This window comes from Phaenicophaeus curvirostris, chromosome 8 (assembly GCF_032191515.1).
Source record: "Phaenicophaeus curvirostris isolate KB17595 chromosome 8, BPBGC_Pcur_1.0, whole genome shotgun sequence".
Lineage (NCBI taxonomy): Eukaryota > Metazoa > Chordata > Aves > Cuculiformes > Cuculidae > Phaenicophaeus > Phaenicophaeus curvirostris.
The window spans coordinates 40,532,181-40,554,322 of NC_091399.1; the positions used below are offsets into that span (position 1 = coordinate 40,532,181).

General features: G+C 45.2%; 2 long non-coding RNA genes across 2 annotated transcripts; both read right to left on the reverse strand.

Moving 5' to 3' along the window:
- Positions 1–270: 270 nt before the first annotated feature.
- On the reverse strand, positions 271–14,634 carry LOC138723404 (uncharacterized). The gene is made up of 3 exons (XR_011337862.1): positions 14,538–14,634; positions 2,257–2,350; positions 271–329 (listed from the first exon to the last, which is right to left on the reverse strand). It is a non-coding gene; the product is annotated as an uncharacterized lncRNA (long non-coding RNA).
- A 1,331-nt stretch (positions 14,635–15,965) lies between these two features.
- LOC138723405 (uncharacterized) lies at positions 15,966–16,879 on the reverse strand. Its single transcript, XR_011337863.1, has 3 exons — positions 16,675–16,879; positions 16,172–16,273; positions 15,966–16,084 (listed from the first exon to the last, which is right to left on the reverse strand). It is a non-coding gene; the product is annotated as an uncharacterized lncRNA (long non-coding RNA).
- Between the last annotated feature and the right edge of the window lie 5,263 nt (positions 16,880–22,142).

Genomic DNA, 22,142 nt, shown 5'->3' on the forward strand with positions numbered 1-22,142 from the left:
GTATGGTTTAACAGCTAGAGGCCAGTGGAGGTTCCATGTGGGGGACGCCAAGTACAAAGATTGTCCCTCTTCCCAGCAGGAGATACATTTTCAGGAGAGCATGAGGGCACAGCTACAGAAAACAGACTGGTATGAGATAATAGCCACTGTCTGTCTGCTGGGAAGTATTTGAAAAGGCTTACAGATCCCTAGTAAATGCATACCTCCATATCAAGGATCTTCTGAAACGTGGCCTGAGCCAGGCACTCCTCTGCGTATCTTTGCCGATCCTTCCTCCGAACATTTTGCCAGTATTCTTTATCAGGTATTATTCTTCCACTCCTTGAGATCTGTGGTAATCAAATATAAAGTGACTAAAAAGAACAGAAAACAGACTAAAGTATGTTTTCAAACAGAGTAGCACCTCTGCTTTCTGTCGTGGTGCTGGAGCTCACCTTCCCAGCACAAAACTGTAGTTTCTTTGACTGCATGGAGCCCACCAGCCAAACAAGAGCAGGAGAGAAGCAGTCACGTTTTCTAACAACTGAGGGCTCACCCTTACTCTTCACGGGCCATCGCCCAAGTCAGTGAAGGGTAATTAAACACTCGCCTTCCCACTGTGTGAGGGTTGCATCTGCCTGTGCTAACCAGCATCACACCTAGGAGTGCATAGGTATTTTTTAAAATATTCAGCACATTCACCTTTACCAAATCCTTCAGTTTTCCATTAAACACTTTTGAAAAATAACATTGAAGCTATTTAAACTGCTAATAGAGTCAAAGATGCTTAGATCTCACAGTTTAAAAAAAAAACCAAGAGAATCAATATGAGTCTGTATATTTGCAAACTGAAAGATCTTGCAGAGAAAAAATCCAGTAAGCAAAAAGAAATACAGACCAAAAAACATAAAACATTCTAAATTTATCAAAACACCTCCATGAAAGATCTTCTTCTGCCTGGATGTGAAATGCAAGCAGATTGACAAGCATTCTCACATCACCAGAACAGTACAGTAATACAGTGCCACATGTAACTTCTTCCTGGAAATGCATTTACTGAGCAGAAGCTCAGGGCTAAGCCAAAGTTCTCCAATGTTTAGATACATCATCAATCCATGTCAGCAACTCTTCGCAGTTTCAGGCAGACAGGCATTATGACTGCTGCATTACAGAAGCTGCAGTGGAAGCATAAGCTTGATATTCCATGGAGTATGGCCTCCATATTGACTCTTAGCACATTCCTTCTTGTGTGGAATCATCGTTCACCAGCAGCCCCCATGGCAGCACTTTGAGAGCCCCAGGTGGCCCTTGGACCTTGTCATCCTGAAATACGCTCAGTGTCAGGTGAAGCATTTCCTCAGCTGCAACTACTGTCTTCAAAACTGCTTAGCACACACAACTAAGCTCCGAGCTCTGGCTTTCTGTCATTCGGATTTCAGTAATGCAGCCTTAGGACGAAACGGTGTGACCAGCAGGTCCAGGGAGGTTATTCTCCCTCTGTATTCGGCACTGGTGAGACCGCTCCTCGAATCCTGTGTTCAGTTCTGGGCCCCTCACCACAAGAAGGATGTTGAGGCTCTGCAACGAGTCCAGAGAAGAGCAACGAAGCTGGTGAAGGGGCTGGAGAACAAGACTTAACGAGGAGTGGCTGAGAGAGCTGGGGTTGTTTAGCCTGGAGAAGAGGAGGCTGAGGGGAGACCTCATTGCTCTCTACAACTACCTGAAAGGAGGTTGTAGAGAGGAGGGTGATGGCCTCTTCTCCCAAGTGACAGGGGACAGGATGAGACAGAATGGCCTCAAGCTCCGCTAGGGGAGGTTCAGGCTGCACATCAAAAATTTTTTTCATGGAAAGGGTCATTGGGCACTGGCAGAGGCTGCCCAGGGAGGTGGTTGAGTCACCATCCCTGGAGGTGTTTAAAAGACGGCTGGATGAGGTGCTGAGGGGCATGGTTTAGTGACTGATGGGAATGGTTGGACTCAACGATCCTGTGGGTCTTTTCCAACCTTGTGATTCTGTTATCTAGATGACCTACGGTAGGTAATAATGCAGCAGAAAATGCCTGGATTAAACAAACCTGCCCTCAGTCTCAGTGTGATCGCATGGCTGTGATCTGGCACAGCATGATTTCACATTTGGCTAGCTGGTCAACTCCTCACCAACACATACCTCTAACAAACAAACAACAAATCCATTAGTGGTTTGATTTGTCCACTATTAGAGGAAACAAAGAACTCTCCTCTTTTTTTTTCTCAGAAAAGGAAACTTTTCAGTCTCACCAGTCCTGATCTCACAAGATGTCGTCTTATCCTGGCATTGCTGAAATATCCAACCAGGTGTTTGTCTGTAAGGCTATTGTAGGTTCCAATAAATCTGAAATAAAATCAATATAGATGCATATAATCCCTTTGACAGTCAAATTATTACAGCTTAAGTTATACATACTTACCCAATAGTTTGCTGCACAAAATGCTATCTTGATGAATCAAGCCCAACATTTTGTCAGATAAATGCTAATCAGACTATGTAAAAGCAAGATCTTACTGTCTGTGGAATGTTCCTATCAGAAACAACTGACTTCTACGTAAGATACAGCAGTTCAGCATTGACCAGCATCCTACCACTGAGGCACAGGGTCCAAGAAAGCCCAGCTCTGAAAGTCTCCTCCAAGACCGACTCTCGCAACAGCCTCCTCAGGTGACCTTCACCAGGCCATCACCATATCATACAACATCTGGAGCTGGATTACTGGCATGGACTCCAGCTCCCTTGCTACCCAGCCATGGGCTTTGTCAGAAGTGCAGTATATGGTACATCTCCAGGGAGGGGGATGTCCCATAACTCCTGCACCACTGCACTGCCCTACCATGCACCTCATGCTCCCCTTCCTCCTCCCGCCTCCCAACTCGTGGTAGGCATGGCAGTGATAGAGCTTCTGGCAGCTTGCGCAAAGACCTATAATAATAACTTGGCTTGGGAGGGATCTTCAGAAGCCACCTAATCCAGATCCCAGCTCCAGACAGATCACTTATACAACTTTATCTCTACAAAAGAATTTTCCTGCAGTCTTCATAGCCAGCTCTGAGCCATTATTGTCTGGTCTCTAACACCAAAAAAATTGCTTTCTTCCATCTACTCAGGTTAACAGAAACTGCTAGCACCAAAATATATTTTCAAGACAGAACACTGTTTCCCTATTATTTTCACTGCCTTGAAAGTTAGCAGACATGTTATTAACTTGGATGCAAATTCTGCTCTGATGAAGGGACTATTTATTTGTTTTTTTAGCCGAAGCCTCCTTCTGTATCCACATTTCCAACCTTTTATTTTAACAGCTATTTCCCCTTCTTTAATGTTCCCTCCATCAGAGGGAGTGTACATCAAATTTGCCACTTCAAACACCTATACAGAAAACTAGGTTGCTTCAATTGCAGATGTCAAAAAATAGGCTTAAATATAACCTTCTGTTTTGAACAATTTTCTCAATTGGGATTCAGCTACGTATCTGTTACAATGTTGTCTGGCTAACCACTAATTTGCTCATGAACAAAAAAGCCTGCCTCAAAAAAGCATTTCTCCATTTGGCCTTTACACAAATAGAACTCACAAACAACTCAGGAAAACCAATCTACAACAGCAACATTAGGAACCATCCTAAACCATTTCGGGGAGCATTTATGTGAACACAACAGTGACTCCAGGCTATTATTTAAACAGACAGACAAGAATGTTTATCCCACAAACATATTGATAAATTCAATTGCACAAAACTTGTGCAGGGCAAGATTCATAACTTCCATGGTATATACAGGCCAGGAAGCCTACGGTACGGCATTACGGTTTTGCTGGCTGGCCCCACATGGCTATAGTTTGAAGTGCAACTTGCATTGATGAGAACAATTTTGCTCTCTAAATACAGTTACTGTGTTACATTTTTACATTTTTACATTTTTACATTTACTTTATTACCTTTTACCAAAAATCAGCAGATCTGCTCTGTGTAGCCTATTTCCTCAAACTCAATAAAATCCAAACACGCTCTGCAGGAAAGCAAAGAGTTTGTGCCAAAGTTGGGGCAGCAAGCAGACTCCTGTGTCTGCAGGAATCCCATCACTATTGCTCCAGCACTCAGCCAGCTACCACCTCTTCACCACCTCGGCCTTTCTGTGGAGAGCACGCTTTGCACTGGCAGGACCGAAGAAAGTCCCCCTCCAGACCCAGGTGTCAGAAAAGAGGCAAGTGATGAAGGATCTCTCTTGAGAACCCAGGTCTTCCTGGGTTAGAAAGCACAGACACCGGGCAACCCATCGCTCAGTTCGGTACCAGCCTGCACAGCTCAGAGCCAAGGACCCAAGGCTTTTGCCACACCATGCTCTCAAGATTTTAACGAGACTGACTAGCCAGTAGCACAACAGCTCTGAAGGGCTGCTCAGTCTAAAAGAGTCCTGGGACTAGGCAGTCGTAGCGGCCAGCGTGGCTGGGCTACACTACCTGCTGCCAATCTTTGCCCCTCAAAACACCCCTCATGTTATGCAAAAGTCCTTTTCTGTATTTGGAGCAATAAACACGGGTCCAATATGAAATGCAAGAACCTCTCGAGTATTTTCCAGTTCCCATGCTAAAATACTCAGGATTGTCTTTAATGCATACACTGAGCAATCCAAAGTGAACAAACTGCATCTCTCTTCTCTTTATTGGTGAAAATCCGCCAAATCAACAAACACAGAGACCCTGATCATGTAGCTTGTCAGAGTAAGGCCCTCCCCTGCTCCACACAAGAAATGCCTTGCACCTCTGGAATGCCAACAGAGCTACAACTTCCTAGCTGCCAAAGATCAGAGCTTCAAAAAATTGAACCCAAGATATGAGAGTTAAACACAAAACCAGAAGCATCCGTAACTAGCAGATACCTTTTTTAAGAGTTCTTAGCACAACCTTATCGTACGTCACCCTCTGGAAAGAGGACAAACAACAAAATACATTTCAGTCAGCTGAAGTTTTTAATAGTCTAGATCCATTCACGTTGTTAAATGCACACGCTCAGCCACACATTGCATAGTGTTCAGCCTGACCTTCAGGCTCTCTGGGCAGGAAATATTTTAATTACACAACAAGAGATTGATCTCTCTGGTTTTCTTTGGCTTTAAATTTAAATGCCACTGTACCTCTCTTGCCTGTCTTTCAATGGGACGATTCATGAAAAATGTCTATTATTAGGCCAGGGCACCACACACAACAGCATGTTCAGGGGAAGAAAGAACAATTTGATTAAAAAAAAAATTAAAAAAAGCAAGGAGATCATGAATTTACAGGAATTTTATCTGGGGTTTCACAATAATCGCCCAAGTAGCCTACCAACAATAAATTAAACTTTAAACAAACAATTTAGCTTACCTTGTTATGCACGTTGATCAAATACCGGCACTATAGCAACTGTTCTACATTACTTTTTAAAACCATTTGCATTTGAAACCACCAGATTACATCAATTATGCTAAATGTTGACTTACAGTACGCCCTGGCAGTGGCATACAGAGGCAGAGGAGAAACTCAATCCAACTCCTCTTCATTTACTCCCTTCCATCTAATATTTCATGGACCATGTAACTAGTCAAAACACAATTCCCACCTGAGTACGGTGACACAGCAACTTTAGTTTCAAAGACAACTCTGCACACGTTTTCTCATTTAAATTATGAACAGGCTGGTCTTTAAAAATGCTGAATTAAACTCAAAGTTCAGAGAGTATTGGGGAAAACGAGGAAATGTTTTGGGCCTGAAACAAAACCCAGGAAACCACTGGAAAGAATGGAAGGGCATCCACTAGGCTTTGGCAGAGCCTGACTTCCCAGAGACACCCAAGCTCTCTGCCCAGGTGAATGCCTCAGTTGCCTAGAAGAGCAGCACAAGCAGAGCCTCACTGAACACCCGGGCACTGGCTCAAGCTTGGGTTCAAACTGTGTGCAGAAGCAGCATCTAGCCCTGCAAGTCTGTGCCCACTAGCAGCTGCTGCCCAGTTTCTGCTCATGCTGACTGACTGGTTCATCCTCCCCTGTCAGACTTTAGGCAAGTGCAGCCGGAGCGGGCCATGCTGACACCTCTCCCAAGTCCCCCTGGAGTATCCCACTGACACCAAAGAGTTAGACCGACTCGGCACTCCAGAGGATGAGGTGCAGGTGCAATTCCCAGCCCAAGGGCAGCCAGGGCGAGTTACCAAACCAGGTAACTTCCTTCCCCCAGGCACCAAGGAAGTCTACCAAATACCATCATGCGCATGGAGCACATGTTCTCTCTGGACACCCTGAAGAACTTAGTACATGAAGGGAGTTCCCTACCCGCTGGCACAAGGAGGGGACCCTGGGAGGCAGATGCATCCCATTCCCAGGTCTGTCTCTGCTTTATGTGGGCATCTTGACCTCCCACCCTTTGAGACCAGCAGCATGCCAGGTGCTCACTCACCCTTCGGTACCATCTGTGCTCCTAGGTAACACCTTAACTGCCTGTTCATGAAAACAAACTGCTGTTGCTAAAGACAACTCTTCTTTTCTCCCAAAAGTAATAAATTAATAAAGCCAAGTACAAGGACACAAATCAACACACAGAACGGAGGCACAAACCAAAAAAGCCACAATTTGTTCTGCTTTAAAAGAATGTATTGAGGGCCAAAGTAAACCAATTATCAGCCCAAAGCCCCGCAGAAGGAATTACGTCTGCAGTGGCAGGGAGTCCAGCTGTGCAGATGACTAAGTACACAAAACAAAAAATACACCAGAGCCAGTGACTAGGATTTTAGTAAATTAAGGAAGTGTCCACTTAGAACTCTGTATTATACCAGATTTTCATTGCATTATCATTACCATTACTATTTATTAACAGTATCTGGTTTTGATCAGCTTACAGCGCAACGCACTGCGTGCAGAGCTTGTGCTGTGTATCAAAAGGATCTTTAAAACCACTCTTATTCATTTGAAAGGACTAAGTCACAGTAGGCATCCAGCATCAGTTTTGTAAAGCACATGTTCACAGTTAATAATTTACAGTGCAATTAAATCAGTGACCGTTCACCAAAGAAATAATCTAAGAGAGCATCAAAGCTCTAGTTATTGATCGGTAGAGTCACAGGGAATTACAGCTCCCATGTTTTACATGATCACTGGAGTTCGTTGCTCCTTCAATCAAGCAAAGAGTCCTGCCCTAACGGAGACCATTCCTCGCTTTAACAAGCTAATGGATCTGGCATTGCTTCTGCTGGGGACATAAACAAGAAAGGCTCAGCCAGCCTCCAGACAGAACAAATTCAAACACAGACTGTCAGTTAAGAACCCCACAAGGCAAGGCCCCTGCCCAACATGTTCCATTTGGGAGCAAAGACTCCTCCCAGGAGACTTTCCAGACACCTGGCCACTGCCTGCAATACCCTCCCTAAGGAAACTCTTCAGCCACCATTAAGTACATCCCATTTCAAAAAACAATGCCGTCAGGGTCTCCACAGAGGAAAGCAGATGGTGGCAAAGTGATTTTCTGCAGGACTGGAATATGACATGAAGTCCTGAAGGTCAGGACATTGTGAATTTTAGCTGGGAATAGCCCAACAGGCACATGTGGGCCTAAGATTCCAAAGACGGCATAGTTCCATCACAGAGGATGGGATTTTGCCATCAACCCACCAGTACAGGCATTTAGAAGACAACTGCTGGCATTGCCACACAACTCAACATAAATGCTTGTTCCGTTTGGTGCCTCCAAGCTTGAGCCAAGTGAATACGGCCAGTGACTACACTGCACTTGGATTCCTCTCTCTGTGAAAGAGGACCAGAAGATGAAAAGCCAGGAAAACAATCCCCAGTCTCCGCAAAAAGAGGATCTTGCTTTGTAGGGTGGCAGGGTTGTAACACTTGCGAACTGACTTTTCCAACTACAGCCTTAGGCCGTGGCCCTTTTCAAAATATGGGGAGCTGCTGCTGTGCAGCTGGGTCACTGGCAGACCCTCAGCTGCACCACCTTTGGACTTGAGGCACAGCTCTGGCTTCTGTGTTTTTTGATTTCAACCTCTGCTGCTGTGCTTATAAGAATAAGAAGCCACGCTGGAACCCAGCTACTGAACCAAACTTCATTGAAGTCAGTAGATGACTTGAAATCTGGATGGGGCTGTGCAGTCTAATGATAATTAATTGCATTATTTCAAGCTCACAAAACCCTGAAGCCCAGGTACAATCTTCCTCAGGTGATAACAAGGAAGGGGAAGGTCACAGTCTCTCCAAACCACACTGCATCTCTGCTTAAATAGTTGCACGTCCCCTCCAGCCTTGGCCAGCTGACCTCAATGAGACTACCAGTTGTTTGCCTCATGGACACACAGGCTACATTCACCTTTCACTTTTGTTTCAAAAGCTTCAAGCTGCTCTCTTTACTCTTTGCCTAACCTGAACTATTTCATGGCCAAACCACTGAAGATTCTTTGGCCAGATACTCCGTGAAAATTACTTTATTTTATGAATACTTTGCCCCAGGGCATGGTCAATGACCTCAAAGGCAGCCAGAGATCTAACAAGCAGACAGAAATGAGCTTACTCTGCCTGCACCCAAAGGCAGTCACGAAGCTCTGGAACACAGACAGTGGCTTGCCCAGCACTGCCCAAAGGCTACACAGGACCCTTAGGAAGTTTAACATGGCCAGGTGAAAGTCCTACACCCAGGAACGAACAACCCTGTGCTACAAACAGCACAAGCTGGAGACAGACAGGCTGGACGTAGCTCTACTGGAAAGGATCAGCCAGTCCTGGGGACACAAGCTGGATGAGGTGAGTCAGCCACAGCACCAGGCAGCGAGGACGGCCAGCAGCATCCTGAGCTGAAATAAGAGGAGCACAGCTGGCAGGAGGGAAGCGATTGTCCCCTTTCCTTGTCACCCACTAGACCCCATGTGCGTGGCTGCATCCAGGTTTGGGCCCTAGTGCACAGGAGCCGTGGATGCACTGAAGTGAGCTCAAGGAGGCCACCAGGATGGTGGAGCTGGAGCACACGCCCTGTGAGGAGAGGCTGAAGGAGGAGAGGCTGCGCAGCCGGAGCAGGGGTCAGTCTGAATGAAGCAACTTGGTCTGATGTCAGCTGACCCCATGAGCAGACCAGACAAGAGATCTTCCTTGTCTTTTGCAGAGTGAATTATTTTGTGATCCTGTGGCTCATTTGACTGCTGTACTAAGCTAGCACTATTGAACGGCTCCCAGAGTGAGGAGCAGAGGCAAACCCCACATGTGGTGGCCTCTCCACTTCAGCAAGGTCTTTGCAAGTCACAGCTCTGCAATTTCCAGTGTTTTCCCTGTAAGGTAGAGATTGGAGCTATTCCTCAATACATCTGTGAAATAAATGCCATCGGCCACGGCAGAACTGTTTCCCCAAAACTGTTCTAACCAACTATCATCCCGACTCCAAAAGTGCCTTTCACGGTAACTAGAGGGAAACAATCTTCCAAGAATAAGGTTTTAAGTATTTTGTTTGGAGTCCTATATATTTCTGCATACAAGAAACACTCTTTTTTCCAAAGGCTTTTATACAAGCAAATCTTTCTACAGGTTCCAATCTTGAGCACAACTTGGCATGGAAACGGGAGCCAAAAGGCTCTTGTTCTGCTACCGATTTGTGACACGGCCGGGAGCAAGGGACTCGGTCGGTTCTTTACCCAGAGCATCGCTCAGCATACAGGACGTGCCAAATCACGTTACAGAGACGGGGACGTGCACAGGTCCTCAGGATCTGTAATTCGTGCCGCCTCGGGGCCGTGTGGATGCTCTGAACGTTCCAGCCCGCGGCTGCGAAGCCGGACACCGAGGAGGGGCACACCTGCCGCCAGCCCCTTCACGGACGGAGGGGATACAACGAATTCTCGGGGTCTTGGCCGGCGCTTTCGTTGTGAGGGGACAGGCGGCGCATCCCCCCCGCGCTGGACGCAGCGACACGGCGGTCCCCGAGTTCCCAAGGCTCGGAGCGGCGCGGCTCTACGCGGAGCCAGCCCCCGGCTGCACCCCCACCCTCCTTCCCCCCCAGGCTCTCGCTCCGCGTCCCGACAGAACCGGGCAAGCACGGCCCGGCCCCCGCTCCACTCACCCCGTCTGCGGAGCTCCCATCGCGGCGGCTCCCAGCGGCGCTATTGGCCGCGTCCCGAGCGTCGCTAGGACACAGCGGGGAGGGGCGGGGTTGCCAGGGCCGCCCCCCAACCCCCCGGCGGCGGCCGCCTGTGACGCCGACCCCGAGCTGGCAGGAGACGCTGCAACGGGCTCTTCCCCTGCAGTACCAGCGAGCTGCCAGGGTAAAGGAAGAGAAAGGCAAGGAGAAGGGAAGGATGAAGAAGGCCTTTGGATACAATACACGCCTGTGAACTTAAAAACACAGTGGGAGATGAGAGGATGCTCGATTGTTTCAAATCATAGACTCATAGAATCACCGCGCTGGAAAAGACCCACCGGATCGTTGAGTCCAACCATTCCCGTCAATCACCAAACCATGCCCCTCAGCACCTCATCCACCCATCTTCTAAACACCTCCAGGGAAGGTGACTCAAGCCCCTCCCTGGGCAGCCTCTGCCAGTGCCCAATGACCCTTTCCGTGAAAATTTTTTCCTAATGTCCAACCTTAAACCTCCCCTGGTGCAGCTTGAGGCCATTCTGTCTCATCCTGTCCCCTGTCACTTGGGAGAAGAGGCCAGCACCCTCCTCTCTTCCTTTCAGGTAGTTGGAGAGAGCAATGAGGTCTCCCCTCAGCCTCCTCTTCTCCAGGCTAAACAAGCCCAGCTCTCTCAGCCGCTCCTCATAAGGCCTGTTCTCCAGCCCCCTCGCCAGATTAGTTGCTCAAATATCCATCCACATTTCCATTCTCTCAGCACAAATGACAGGAAAGCTCCAAAGGGTGCATTTCAGTGGCCTCCAGCTTGACTCTGATACAGGAGATATCATCATCCTTCCCCGCTCCTGTTTTTCCTCTGCATCACAGCGGTTCCTCTCAAGGCTGCAGCACAACTGAACTGAGAAGGCGAGGAAGAGCAGGGCCAGCCCTCCCTTGCTGATGAACCAACTCCAAAACATTGAAGGACTTCAGCTGTCCTTCAATGGTCCTCTGTGCCATGATCCACCCACATGGAATACTGAATTGTCTCTTGTAAAAGAAGCAACTATCAAGAACATCAACATCTTCCAGACTTTTTTATCTTCCCAACCCTGCAATTAAAGTCTCATTAATTTATTGTATCCTGCTGGAACACACCAAGGCGGCAGGAACACATGCAGGGAACCACTCGGTTACAACGGAGAGGGGATACTTTTGAAGCACCATTTATTTTGGGCACAATGATATTAACGAACCACAGCTGCAATTCCACCCCTCTGTCTTTCAGAAATACACGTACCTGCCCTTTCCAGATGCTGCCATGGCTACACATGGCACACACAGATACACAGATAACATGTGGCAAGCGTGGAACCCCAAGCCCTGCCTGTCTGTGCGAAGTTGAGCACAACAGTGAGAGCCGGTGTAGCCTCTCCCACCACTCACAGCCCCATCACAGAGAGCACCAGCATTCGCTGATTCAGACCCCTCCTCTGATTAAACTCAAAACCAGCCAACCTGACAGAATTATTCTGCCTAGTTTGTTTGTCTGCTATCCTTTTCCTCCATACTCTCCGCTCTGTGGAGGGGATGGCACGTTCTAAAAAGAGAGCTGGACCAAGGGATCTCTAGGTTGACAGACTCTGCAGATGGGTGCCCTGACAGACCAGACGCAGCTGAAGGATTAGTCAGAAATGTGACAAGCAACGTCTCCAAGAAGCTCAGCTGCAGCAGTTCCCAAGCCAAAGTGGTTCCCCCTCCAGTGACAAGAGTGTTCTGCTAACAACGAACACAGCACGGAACATCCATGGACACTTTCAACCGTTCCCCCTGGCAGATTACAGTGAGAGCGGGTTTGCACTGAAATGCGAGGCTGGGGCTACTGGAATTAAGTTGTGGGCAAGCCCTGGCCCCCTCACCTTCAGCATGACAAGATCTCACAGCGCTGCACCTCCACCTACAGCCGCAGCCCAGGCTCATGTCTGCCACAGCACTGACAACACTGCCCTCTCATCCCTCACGCCCACCTCCTGCCCACAGTCCCAAAGAGCCACTGCATCTCCTTGTTCCTCCCTGTACCTTGTGGTCAGTGCTATGCTGTAATTTTTATTCACATTGCGTGTCCCAAAATGAAAACAACCCCTTCCATTTGTACCATACATCAGATATAGACCAAGAATTTAGATGCTCTATTGCATGTCTTCTTGGGGCCCCTCACTACAAGAAGGATGTTGCAGCTCTGGAGTGTGTCCGGAGAAGGGCAACGAAGCTGGTGAGGGGGGTGGAGAACAAGACTTACGAGGAGCAGCTGAGGGAACTGGGGTTGTTTAGCCTTGAGAAGAGGAGGCTGAGGGGAGACCTCTTCTCCCAAGTGACAGGGGACAGGACGAGAGGGAATGGCCTCAAACTCCACCAGGGGAGGTTCAGGCTGGACATCAGAAAAAAAAATTTTCACAGAAAGGGTCATTGGGCACTGGAACAGGCTGCCCAGGGAAGTGGTTGAGTCACCATCCCTGGAGGTGTTCAAAAGATGGGTGGATGAGGTGCTGAGGGGCATGGTTTAATGGTTGATGGGAATGGTTGGACTTGATGATTCTGTGGATCTTTTCCAAACTAGTGATTCTGTGATTCTGTGACACAGCTGTCTGAGTGCTGCGGGTTCAATGTGCTTAGCTTTGCCGGGAGAAGCCTGCAGCGTCAGAGAAACAGAAGAACTCCTCTGACACCTTCTGGTCAGGAGCCTGTAACAAACCCTGTCCTATGAACATCAGCAAATGCATTGACAGGGAAACTGCTCTCAATTTCATCTCTGAGCATTAGCTCCAGCACAGAGGCGGCATGAAGCAAGAAAGGAGTCACTGTAAACCATAAGCCTCTCATTCCTGTAACACCCTCTGAGCAAAGGACAAATTAAAAAGAACCACAGATTTTAAAACATACCGTGTATAAAGAAAATGTGTATTTTCATACACACATCATCATATCAACCATTAACTGCTATGCTTGACCTGCTATTTAGTACCTTCACATTAAGAGATGTTTTACTTTTTCTAACAGTGCTGCCAAGCAGAATCACAGATTCCCTACCTGCCATAATTTCACCAGAAGGAACAGGAATAATCAGCATCTTTTACCTTAATAATCAGTTAAACACTACCTACCCACATCATTTACACTAGGCTAATCATTCTTAAACCTTCAAATTCAGAGCAAGTGGGAATGCAGCTCCCTACTCATGTTGGAATTTTGACCTGCAGGGAAGCCAGCATCTGGCCACTGGGACATCCACACAGCCTCCAGCTGTGACAGATGCCAAACCTGTGACACTGGCAGGCAAGGACCACGCTACTGCACTCCTACAGCCAAGTTCGCATAATCCTTCTCTTCCCCAGCAACTACTTTCAAAAGCACTTACTAAAATATTAGTTTGAAATACTTAACTCCAGAAACACTCCCATCTTTATCCCTGGCAAAAGCATCCATTTGATGCAATGGCTATAAGGTTTGTATGAACAAGGAACAGTTAAATGACTCCGTATAATAGCAGAAGGACCTCACATTTACATTTGCACAGAAGAAACAGCACTGTGATCTGCCTGCTATAGAAGACGGAGCTCAAGTAGTTTACCAAACCAATTACACACATCTTGAAAGAAATGAGGACTTAACTCAGTCACCCAGCATATTCCTTTGGACCTATGTTTAATAGCTATAATATCTTAGTATTATCCCCCCCCATCAGAAATTCAAACACTTTCTTAATTCCTGCTGGGAAAAATAGGTAGAGCTTTTTAGAGGTGCGTATATTTATGCTATGTTAGAAAATTTACTCACCTGTAAGTTTAAATTATCACTTGAGTAGCAATCCCAAACATGGCATTAAAAGAGACGCTTTCATACCTGAAAAAGGCTGATATTGCAAGTCTGAATCGGTGACTTGGAGCGCTCTCCTCTCTACTGAGAGGTTAATGCAAAACACCAGAGATGCACTTCCACAGGGACAAGCTTGGTGCTGGACAATGTCTTCCTTACATGACTTAACTTCCATTAGAAGAACATTCCTTTCCTCTTTGACACTGAGACCTTGCTCTTTCACCACCAATATTAACTGAATTAGTTCCGTAAGCCTCCCTGTAAAAACCTCTTCTCTCACCTTAATATTTTAACAGGGGATGACAAACCTAGGGGAGAAATCCAGACATTTCAAAAGATTTTGCCAATTATTTTCTTAGTTGGGATTAAGCAAAACATCAGTAGAAATTAATGCCGTCTCAGAAAAAAAAAAAAAAATCACAGCTTCAAAGAAGGTAGTACAATGCCTGAGGAAACTACACTTGGATTCAGAGAACATGTGCTGATTTGTGATAGTATGACAGTAAACAAATCTAAACCAAACGTTAAAAAACAAGTTTCGCAGACAAAAATGCCTCTATATTGAAATTTATGGTCAGTAAGGACTCACTTTTCCTCAGAGGAACAGAAGTTCTCCTTGAAGTTGAGAAAACTCATCTGCAAGTGATGACTTCATGACTCATTAGAGAATTGGATCATTAAAAGGAAGTGCCTGTAATACCAAACATTTTGAGTGTAAAAACTGTCAACACAAAGAAATTGTTCTTCCTTAACTGCATTGTATTTGGATATGGACAACAATGTATCCACATTCATTTATGAACTAACACAATTCTCAGCACCAATGAAAGCTGTTCAGCCTTTCTCTTCTCCTCGCTTTAGCCACAGATTCAGGTGACTTTAAATTTAATAAAGTTTGCAGGAAGAATTTAAATCCTCGCTACCCAGCTACTTACCATCAAGGAATTAGCTGTTTCTCCCAATATCATCAGCTACAGAGTAGCAAATACAATAACAGCAAGTAAATTCAGAGTTACAGTCCCTCTGAATTATCTGTGACATTTGCAATTCAGATACTAAGTCAAACGTAGCAAAACAAAAATGCCTCTGCGTCCTAGTAGTTCTCATTTGACAGATTCTTTGGCCATGAGCTCAAAAGTGAATTGTTTTGACAGTAAAAGCTTTTATTCCAAGTAAATTATGTGACAAAAATGGAATAAGACTAATTACGGTTAAAAAATTAACGAAGTCCTAGTTATATCTGTATAGCTAGTTCTAGACATATGTGTATCTGTTAAAAATCATTTTGCACTGCCCACAGCAGCTTCATTGTAACTTCTCAGAGAGCAAGAGATCCAATCCTGCCTGAGGTATTCGCTTCCCTTGTACCACAAGGCCACATCACCAGAGAAAATTTATTATTTCCACATCAGCCAAAAGAGCTACAAAAATTACTTTAAAGTATACACAACTCTGCTTATTACAAAAAGAAAACCGATCGGTAATTGATTGATATAATTAATGTAAATCAGCATTTGCTGTTACTGCTAAACCTGATTAGAAGTAAGTTTTATACCATACATCCAATTAATCATGTAAGCAAAGATGCAGTTAGAACAGCTACAAAATAAATGGGAAAAGGCTTCACAGAAGGAGCACCATCTTTCCTCGTGCACCACTGCCATGAATAATGTCTTCATGAGCCTTAGCTACTTGCTCCAGTGGATATTCTGGGCCCACAATTGGGTTCAGCCAGCCAGCTTCTATGCCATCAAGAAGTGCCGCTGCACATTCATGCATCTCCTCCGGCATGTAATAAAGACAGCATTTACCACCGCAGGGCCTTTACATTCTAGAAATGTATTTACTGTTTATGCAAAAGTTAAACCAAATTTCACAACCCAAAAATATTTTATGATGTTCTGAGATTAGATAAAAATGTAAAGGAATGAACCAACAAGTTATTTACGGTGAAATGATCCCTACAATAGGTTTTAACTGAAAACAGAGAAGTGTTGGAATATGCCAACAAAACATGCTTTAAAATGAAAATGTTCCTGCCTCAGTTGCAAGAAACAGACTGACTCCAATTATACTAGATTCCTTAGTCATCGTGTCTCTGGGATTTATCTCGATGGGACCTCTACAGCCCACAACCTGTTACAAATAAGTTACGATCGAGTTCCATTCGTAACTATTCAACTGCGGTGTTACGTGCACAAAGTAAGTGACAAAACCACTTACCATCACCCTTCCTCCACAGGACAGCAATTGTAAGTCAGCAGCAAGATTGATGTTAGAGAGCATTTCTATTATTATATCAACTCCTTCCATCTTTGTGTATTCCTATACAGGATATAATACCTTATTATCAGTCCAATTAGTGCTTGGGTACTACCGTTTATTTCATATCCTATAAATAACACACATTTTACAGTTTATTGATTACATTTTAAATACAGCCTTTGTACTAAGACTGACAGGTAATAAATTTAATTTTAGAGTATTTTGATCTGATGAATTGTAATATGCTACCATATTGGAAATTGCTGGAATGCAAGAGTTTCTAAATTCCATCGCCAGTGAAGAAAGCTCAGCTCTTCTAGCCTGGGAAAGTTTTATCTTGTGTAGAAATGACAAAGACAGTACGCTATTGCTCCCACATAAATCTACTTAAAAAAAAACTTCTGCAAATGACTGCTCATTCTGTTAGTAACAAGAATCACCTAGCCCTGATACATGCTTACCTTAATTTTATCAATGTAATTTGCTTCTCTGTGATTAAATACTTGGTGAGCACCATTTCTCAGGACTATGTTCATGCCCTCCTCAGTTCCTGCTGTACCCAAAACCTTTAAACCACAAGCTCTGGCAATCTGACATGTCGCTATTCCAACCTGAGGGGATGAAGGGGGAGGGAAGAAAAGGAAAAAAAAAAAAAACCACAAAAAGGAAAAATTAAGTAATTAAGTCTTTTTTCTCTTTCTTTCTTAGCATCGATTTCATATATTTCACCTGCAAATTGGAACTTACCCATTTAAAAAGTTAGCCTGGAAACATTTTTTTAGCCATAAGTTATTTGCACCTTAGAATCAGTCTAATAAAGAAAAGATATTTACAGAGATGTGGTAAAACTTTGTGGGGTTTTTGAAGAGATATCAGCATTTAATATAAATCCACGTAGAATGCAGTCTGTTTGTTAAAGCTGGGCCATAGATACTTGATACAAAGCCAAGGAAATTCTTGCCTTCACAGAATCATCTGCTATTGATACCAGCACTACATACTGCAAAGAAAACCTGCAAGCAGAAATTTTGTTAACATTATGAACCTTGCACAGCCAGATAAATTGTTCCTTTAGAAACCAAATTCTCTGGGTCTCGTACCAGCTCTGCACTCCAGAGGACGTCTGGAGGTGTTGGATGCCTCCACAAAAACCTGGTGCTGGAGCCAATGGTCATCCAGGCACAGCAATGCCATCTCTTGGCATTGCTCTGTGTCATGGCAACAGCATGGGAGACCAAGATGGGGGAACACAGACACTGCCTGCCCAGGATTCAGTCCCAGCTGGTCAGCTCCCGGAGGCTACCGATTCAGCAGCTCCCACAGCAGCCACAGTTACAGGATATGTTCCGAAACGCATGCTCCAAGGATGGTGACTCAACCACCTCCCTGGGCAGCCTGTTCCCGTGCCCAATGACCCTTTCCACAAAAAATTTTTTTCTGACGTCCAGCCTGAACCTCCCCTGGTGGAGCTTGAGGCCACAGCCCCTTGTCCCGTCCCCTGTCACTTGGGAGGCCAGCTCCCTCCTCTCCACAACCTCTTTTCAGGTAGTTACAGAGGTCTCCCCTCAGCCTTCTCTTCTCCAAGCTAAACGACCCCAGTTCCCTCAGCTGCTCCTCGTAAGGCTTGTTCTCCAGCCCCTTCATCATCTTTGTCGCCCTTCTCTGGACACGCTCCAGAAAAAAAAAGCATCTAAATCATCTGAAACAGAAACCTAATTTTGTTAATCCACTAATTGATATAAATGTGACCATAAATCATACCACAGACAAAAGCAGATGCAAAGACAGAAAGCAGCATTTCTTACAAGCTGCCTTCTCCAAATACTTACCCCCTCACTGGCTCCATGCACTAGCACGCTCTCTCCTGCTTTGGCATGCCCTCTGAGTGGAAAACAGAAAATATTGGCATGAAGATTGCAGTACACAGCCGTTACGCATCAGATTGTATAAACCAACGTCAAATCTCATCTTTCACACAGTATGATTTCCAATTCATGTTATGGCTAAACAGGTACAATCAGCTTCTTTGGGAAAACAAGGAGGCAAAATAAACTATATCACTTACAAATTTACGTACTGCACAGTTATGTTGTGCACCTAGCAGCAAGTCATGGTCTGGTACTGAACTTAAAGATTTTCACCTGTTACAGAACATAAAAGCAAACCATGCTGGTTCTAACAATTTGTTCCATCAAACTAAACCAGATGTCCAGACCTAAGCTCTCACCTAGCTGACATGAAGCCTGGCTTTAACTCATTACCCTGCCCTATGGCACAGACAGGGCTGTACATGAAGCCTCTCTGGCACAGAGGCTCAGGAAGAAGAGAAATTAGAAGAAGAAATTAGAAGAAATTAGAACTATTCCTGTTCTTCACTGGCTGAAGTAACAATTAGCACTGAGAGAGAGTTATACATTTTATTACAAGAATCTTATCAGAGAAGCCTTTCCAGGCCTGTTCTCTTGAGAAGAAATGTGTAACAGGAGAACACAGTTGCTAGCTTCTAGGTGACAATGATATGACAATGCCATCAGCATAACAAATTTAACTTAAGAGTTTTAAACATTTCCACTCATTGATCTCCTCTCCTTTTAGAGGACAATGAAAAAGCGGGCTTCAATTTTTTAAATATTCATAAGCAAAATGGATAAACTTAGATTTGACACCTTACTTTTGGAAAAGAGCACGATAAGCAGTGAAGTAGGGTATTGCAACTGCTGCTCCTTGTTTAAAGTCCAGTTTATCCGACAAAGGAAACACTTTATTAGCTGCAGCAACTGCATAATCTGCATATCCTCCAGAGATCGTACCAATGGTAAAAATCCTGTCACCTTTCTAGAAAGGAGGGAAAAAAAATAGAGACATTAATCATCTCGCTTATATTTTCTTTAATATAGTTTAAGAACCAGTTCACAGATGTTTAGCTGATTTCTAACAGCTCTCCTATTAAAACTAACCGATTATATTTGTCACAGAGAGGATTTTTATAATGCTAATACATACAATCCATGCAATACAAACCATATCATTTCATACACCTAAAGTGTCATAATTAGAACCCCAGCTCTAGAGGGTAACACACAAACCTACTGTCTCATTAATATTGACCTTAATGAACCTGAACACTAGAGAATTCCAAACACAGATTCCAAATGCAAAACCTAAAAAGTTTTCACAAACACAAAATAAACATTTCTCAATTATTTTTGCTTAAATGTGGGAAAGAGATATTCTCTTAATAAACCTTACAACACCTCAATATTGCCACTGTTCTGCAGAAGGGCCGGCTCAAGCCAAAATCCCACAGGCGATGTGGACATGCACAGCGGGCAGCACGTCACCTATGTATGCCCAGCGCCGTGGCACAACACCAGCTGTGGGGCCAAGACAGCACCCAGCCTGGCCCTTGGCCACTGGCAGAGCAATGCCAGGGCCCACAGAAGGCACAGATACACAGCTCTGAGTCTTCTGCTGCCAGCATGGTGACTTCCATAAACATCCAGCATGTGGATGGGGTGGGTCCGGTCTGCGGACACCGGGTAGTAACTGCTGCAGGGTAGTGCAATGGTTTCCCAAGCAGCTCGAGCATGCAAATGCACGAGCTTGGCCACTCGGCATTTTTGGGATGTCTGTCTGGGGCACACACACGGATTGCATCAGCTCTCACTCTGGACTGTCAGGGTGACCCCACTGTGTGCTGCCACTAGCTGGCAAAGGTGAAAAAAGCCAGCAAAGCAATAGAAACAGGATTAGCAGCAGAGCAACCCCACAAAGATGAACCCATAAACAATCGTGAATTAAAACTCAATGTATTTTCTACACCTACCTTGAATGCAGTAACATGTTCTCCAACCCCTTCAATTACACCAGCCACATCTGAGCCTGGAGTGTAGGGTAAAGTTGGTTTTCTAGCGTAAGTCCCAGAACGAATATACTGATCAAAAACTACATATTCAAGATGAAAAGTTTTGGTTTGTATTCTTCATTCTGTTCTGAGTACGCCTATTATCATTCAATGCCATTATTTCTGTTCACAGAACTCATATATACCTGATTTTCTTTTGGAACAGGAATTACGACGTCTGACTGGATTTTAAGCACTTCAGGGCCACCAAATTCAAAAACTCTGACAGCTCTCATCAGATTTCTTGTGGCTGCCATAGTTATCAGAATATCTGCAGGGAAAAAAAATATGGTATTGCCATCATAATTTATTTTGCATTTTCAAAATAAAGAAATCAAACAACCACCTGCCAAGCAACAGATTAAACAGAGCTTCACTCTTTATTTAAACTGGGGGAAGGAGAGTTGGTTTGGGCTTTTTTCCCAAAACTTGCAAAACGCAGAACATTTACCCCACCACTTGCAGGGCTTTATGGGTATTAAGAGAACCACATGCAAATAATTTTCCCATAGAAATGTTTCTACAGCAGCTCCTGTGAACAGGAGCTGTCACATCTGTACAGATATACAGCACTTTGGGGGGAAAACTGCTACAACTTACTGCTACACTCTGGCAAAAAAAAAGCCTGCTACACACAGGCCAACAGGGTTGTCTAACCAAGTGACATTCCAGTCACCGCTCCTGCAGGCTGTCAAACCTCCAGGTAAAAAAGGCAAAAAAAGTCTATTAATCAGCTATCACAAACAAAGGTACCCCTAGAACATTAAAACAAGCCAGGAAAGACTGAAATGCAGACATTTAAGATTCCAGTCCTTAATTCCACAACTGCATCTGTATGTGACAGCCCTGTGCTGCAGCTCACAGCTCACAGGCACTGCTGGACACAAGGAAAGCTTATCAACACAGGGAGGTGCAACTGCTCCAACCACACTCATTCCTGATGGGCTCCAACAAACCACCATGAGCACGGTACTCCCACCACAGGACAGTTACACACAGGTCTGTCAGGAAGCTGATCCACTCAGAGAGAAGCACTTTACTTGTGACCTAGCAAAAAATCACGGATCAGCAGAGGCACATAGGAACCTTATAGGTATCAGGAGATCCCACTGCTGGCCAACTCCAGTTATGGAACTTCAGGGCTGCAGACAGAGGCAGGCTTTTCCCAAAGATGATTACAGCTTTCACAAGGACCTGACTTCAACATTATTTTTTTTCCTAACTCTAGTCTGTAAGAAGCCTGCGTAGTTTTGGTTGTCTGTTCAAGCCAGAAAGAGCACTGGTCACAGGGATGTACACTACTAAGATTTCCCTTAGGACGTGGCAAAAATCCTCTCTGCCAAGCAATTTCTGCAGTACAGGTCACTTTTATATGTTGTGATAACAAACCAAAAAGCAGCTTCTATTCTGCTCAGAAAAAAAATGGACCCATAAGTTTTAATAAACTATTCTGCAGCCCGGTGATGAACCTAGTATGGGGCCACCTTCAGAGGACTGGAAGCAGCCCGGTACTGGCTGGAGTGGCTGCAGGCAGGCAGACATCATCCCAGTGGCTCCAAGCACCTGGGGAACCCCAGACTCATCGGCACAAACCAGTTGCGGAATGGGGCAGGGCCCAGGGCCTGAGAGTGGGGGAAGCAGGGAAAGCAGCAGCAGCACAGCCCGTACAGAGAGCTCTGCCCCTCGGGATCATAACATCATAGAATGGTCTGCTTTGGAACAGACTTTAAATACCATCCAGTTCCAACTCCCCTGCCATGGCGGGGGACTCCTTCCACCAGACCAGGCTGCTCAAGGCCCTGTCCAACGTGGCCTTGAACGCTTCCAGGGATGGGGCATCCACAGCTTCCCTGGGCAACCTGTGCCAGTGCCTCACCATCCTCATTGGGAAGAAATTTCTCCTTATGTCTAGCCTAAATCTGCCTCTCTCCAGTTTATATCCACTGCAGCTAGTCCTGTCACCACAAACTTTTGTGAACAGTCCCACTCCAGCTTTCTTGTAGCTCCTTTCAGGTACCGTAAGGT